We start from the raw sequence: 4,796 nt of genomic DNA on the forward strand, positions 1-4,796 counted from the left end.
TATGGAGATTTCTTCTCCCAGCACTCACTCTTCTCCCCCCCGATGCCATTGGCTCTCTCCATGGCTTTCCATCTGGCTCTTGCTTTCTTGTTTATCCCAATGAAATTAGCTCGACTGCTCATTTGTCACCTTGGAGGTGTAGTAGCTGTGAACATGTGCGGTGCAAGAGAGCAGGACAGGCAGATGGTGCTTGAGAATAGATAAACAGACAGATGCATTAAAGAGACAGCAAAATGGTTGGTATGAAATAGTGTCTGGAATATGATGAATTGGGTTTGAGTGTGATGAGACATGGCCACCTAACATATGCAAAGAGTGGTGTTTTCTGATGCTTGTTTTCTTTTAGGCTGTGGGCACATGCTAGGGATTGCTGGAGCTCATGGATCAGAAAATCAAAGTTACCAAATTTCAGATAGTACGCTGAGACTTCAATGTAGATTGCTGGAAAATGTGATATTTTCCTGGCTGTTTTTCCTTTGGAAAATGAAAAGTACAGATCCACAGATCAGCATCAATCACTTTGTTATTAATGCTTGCTCTTTGTCGTAGAAATGGCTTGACTCAGTGCACCATTTCTGAGGTCTGTGGTACCTTATTTTTGTGCATCAGAAAAATGATAGTTTCATTATACCCACATTTCTGCATCCAATGCACTGCTATCGGAACTCACGTCAGAATGATTGTAATCAAAATCTATTGTCCAGAAAGGAACAGTGAGATTTATCCTAGAAAACCACCGAGGAATTAAAGGCACAGGTAGAGGAACAGCATAGATGGAGACAGCAGATATGAGTAGAGAAAGAAGAGCGACCATATCTAATAATGTGACCTGTTTGGCCAAACACAATCTTCTGGCCAAATCAGATTTTTAATACTAATGAAAATGACATGCATATGTGTATGGCACAAGAAAAATACCTATTGAGAAAGGATACACAGAATCACACAGAATCACACAGAATCACACAGAATCACACAGAATCACACAGAATCACACAGAATCACACAGAATCACACAGAATCACACAGAATCACACAGAATCACACAGAATCACACAGAATCACACAGAATCACACAGAATCACACAGAATCACACAGAATCACACAGAATCACACAGAATCACACAGAATCACACAGAATCACAGCTGGTTGGAAACGACCTGCAAGATCATCCAGTCCAACCACCCTCCCATTCCTATTAGTACCACAAGCTACTAAACCACATCTCGTAGCTCCTCATCCAGGCGCCTCTTGAACACTGCCAGTGATGGCGACTCCACCACCTCCCTGGGCAGCCATTCCAGTGCCTGACCACCCTCTGAGAGAAGAAGTTTCTCCTAATGTCCAACCTAAACCTCCTCTGGTATAACTTCTGGCCATTTCCTCGGGTCCTACTATTTGCCTGGGAGAAGAGGCCAGACCCTTTTACACCACAACCTTCCTTCAGGAAGTTGTAGAGTGCAATGAGGTCTCCCCTGAGCTTCCTCTTCTCCAGGCTGAACAATCCCAGCTGCCTCAGCCACTCCTCATAAGATTTGTGCTCCAGACCCCTCACCAGTTTTGTTGCCCTTCTCTGGACACATTCCAGGGCCTCAATGTCTTTCTTGTAGTGAGGGGCCCAAAACCAAGGCAAAAGCAGGGGATTTTTTTTTTTTCAGAAATTAACATCATGTTAGTCTTAGTTACTGAAGCCAAATTCCTGTTTCCTTAAACCTGAATGGGGAAGAATTAGATACTAATGTCCAATAGTTAACAAACTTTACTCCAAAAAAATGTCAAAGCGAGATTGCCAAGTTGCAGCTGTCTAGACTCATGCACAAGCGGTCACACACACACACAGACTGGATTAATGAAAAGGCAACTGTTTAAAGAGGCCAGTAGTGGCACTTCCAGCCCCTGTGCACTGTTGGGAGAGAGGGATGGGCTGGAGCTGGAAGGTAGATTGAGAGGAAGAGCAAGCCCAAACCTGTGCACCTCATAATGGAGCAAAACAAGGATGTGGATGAGGAGAAGGGATAACTTCTATGTTTTCCATGAACTAGACCTATAAGAAGCAATGATTGTATTTGGTGCCATTTGTTGAACTGACTTTCCATTGCCCCATCCACTCTTGCAAACGTAAACTATCAGTTTTAAACTTCAATTATCAGTTATTTAATGTATTTCATTCTCAGCTGGTCACCCCAAAGGCTTATTTGTGCACAGATGAGTTTTCAAACAGCAGCTGGAATAGCTGAGGCAAAACCTGGAGCTACCTTGAAGCCTCATTCTCCCAAAACCAAAATGCGTTTCACAAAAATGAAAGCATACCTTGTTAGAGTCAGTAGCTGGCCACGAAGATAAAACTTATCCATATTTTTTATTAAAACAAGTTTTCTGCTCATGCAGAGTGCCATAGTTCTAAGTGCAGTAAGAGCACCAAAAAGTTTGAGAGTCTCGGAAGTTACTGGGAAGCTCCAGATTGCACCCAGTGCCAGATGTGCTTCTTTCTCCATGGCTAACACAGATCTCTGCACGGGGACAGGCTCCATGCAAGTTTTCAGCCAATCTGGAACCATGGGCCTGAAAGTGAGGATGTTCCAGACTTGATTTTGCTTAGCTCCTTAATGCTGCCAGAGCTGCAGGCTTTCCTTCCACTGAGCCAGAAGCGCTAAGCCAACTTCCACAATGTTCAGTGTGCATTTCAGATCAGGGAACACTGGAGGAATTGTCTGGTGAATATCTTCATTTAATCTTCATTTGTCATCACAGAGATAAGCACACTGCTTCTCTCAACTCTCCACAGTGCACAAAGCGTAGGCTTAGGATTCCTGAAGTGTCTCTTCATTCCCTTCCACTGACTTATTTGTCTTTGTTTCGAGTTTCATGGAAGCAAGATGGATCAGTCCATATTTGAGCCATGCTGGTTCTTCTTTCCTTGAAGCAAAATATCTCTCTAACACAAATAATGGATGTACGTGGGGAATTAGAGTCGATGTAAGGCTAATCTATTGTCTCAGAAACAGTACCTTGACATATTGTGTACCTTGAGCCCCAGATAAATTATTTTTGTCCTCGGATTAGTTTTGAATTATGTACATTTCTATCAAATCTCACTTGAAGATGAAACACGTGAACACATTCAACACACTTGACACACCTCAGTCAGCCAGGCCCCAGATATCTCGCTGCTACACCAGGACTTCCCAGTGAAGGGCAAAGCTCAGCCACATTCCTTGAGGTGATGGATCAGACACTGCTCTCCCCACCTCAGCTCTGTGCTTGGAAAAATAAGCTTGAAAGCTTCTGCTTCTGTGAGATGCACCCTTTTACACTGTATCTAGTGTTATATGAGGTGAATTCTCCTAGCTCTGTCTAGTTTTGCTGAGAAATTCTGTTTATGCCAAACATTTGAGGACATAAGTTAAGAGCTGCTGGGCTACCTACTTAATTCTGCTTCAGCTGACAGACATATCAGCAGAACCATACCTCTGAGCAGCTTAGAAAGGTAAGTTTAAGATTTAGAGACTACAGCTGAACTGTTTGGAGACACTGTGTTGAAGTGATGGGAGGCTGTATAACCGGTGAATGTAGAGCTCTTATAGTTACAAAATACACCAGAGTTTGGCTAAGCAGCTATTACACCAAAAGAGAACAAATAGAATGCTTACCCATATCCTGGACTTGTCATAAAACTCCAGAGGAGGGATTTCCAGAAGAAACCTTCCCTAGTGGCAGTCAGCTCTTAAATGGGTCTAGGAGAGCTGCAGCCAGGTTCCACCCCTTCGGCAGCACAGCTGAATTGCCCTCACCTGTGCTCCCGTGGCTGACTCATTGCTCACTCAGGTGATCAATCAGAGGTTCAGGCTGTGATTCAGCAGTTCCCATACAGAGGCCAACAGGCTTCAGATATCTAGTGCACAAAAGGGAAAAAAAAAAAAAAAAGGTAACTTGGTACATTAAATCCAAAGTTTGTTTTAAAATAAAAACATGGTCAATTTCTCTTGAAATTTCGGTTTGTCCCTTTCTGTAAAGGGAGTGACATACTGATAACATTTTCATACACAACATGATTTCCTCTGTAAAACATATTTAAGAATTAGGAAATGGAGAGGAGAACGCTGTATACTAAAGGGATTTGCATAGATCATAGCTTTATTAGTGGGTTTACTGGTTCACAAATAGCAAATAAGATTCCCTAGCACTCATGCAATGAGAAGCACCCGCTGGTGGAGCTACAATAGTATCATTATGTTGATGCATTTCATTCTCAAAATGAAATGATGGGCTTTTAGCTTTAGGGTCATTTTTTTCTAAGGAATTTCAAGGACATATTAAATGGGATGGAGAAAGGGAAGAAACGGTCAGGAAGAACACACCCTCCAGCACAATTTTCTTCAGGGCTGAACATGAAATCCAGGGTTTCCAATATTGCTTCAGATCTTGCAGGACAAATAGATTTCATTTTTATAATGAAATTCCATATTTCTAGATAAGTACATACTTCATGTTAATGCTCTTGGCTATGACCAACAGCCAGAGCACACAAAAGAGATTTCAGTAAGAATTTTTTAATTAACCTGTCTGAACAAATGATAAAACATATGCTGGGGGGCCATGTCCTGCTACTCTTCTATGCTCACTGATACATGGCAGATTGATCTGTACTTCAAAGTGCTATGAAACTCAACGGCATCTGAAAAAATATTCATTTCTAAATCCTGACTTTCCTGAGGTACAAGCTCATTCTCATACTGGTATGTTACTTCTCTGTAAATTACATGCCAAGCTGAATTTGTTCTATGAGTGTGAAAA

At 42.1% G+C, this 4,796-nt stretch overlaps 1 long non-coding RNA gene across 1 annotated transcript; it reads right to left on the reverse strand.

Annotated features, from left to right (window-relative positions):
* On the reverse strand, positions 1-3,735 carry LOC128090941 (uncharacterized). The gene is made up of 3 exons (XR_008211156.1): positions 3,653-3,735; positions 2,313-2,937; positions 1-189 (listed from the first exon to the last, which is right to left on the reverse strand). It is a non-coding gene; the product is annotated as an uncharacterized LOC128090941 (long non-coding RNA).
* Positions 3,736-4,796: the final 1,061 nt, after the last annotated feature.

This window comes from Tympanuchus pallidicinctus, unplaced genomic scaffold (assembly GCF_026119805.1).
Source record: "Tympanuchus pallidicinctus isolate F22 unplaced genomic scaffold, pur_lepc_1.0 scaffold5, whole genome shotgun sequence".
Taxonomy (NCBI): Eukaryota; Metazoa; Chordata; class Aves; order Galliformes; family Phasianidae; genus Tympanuchus; species Tympanuchus pallidicinctus.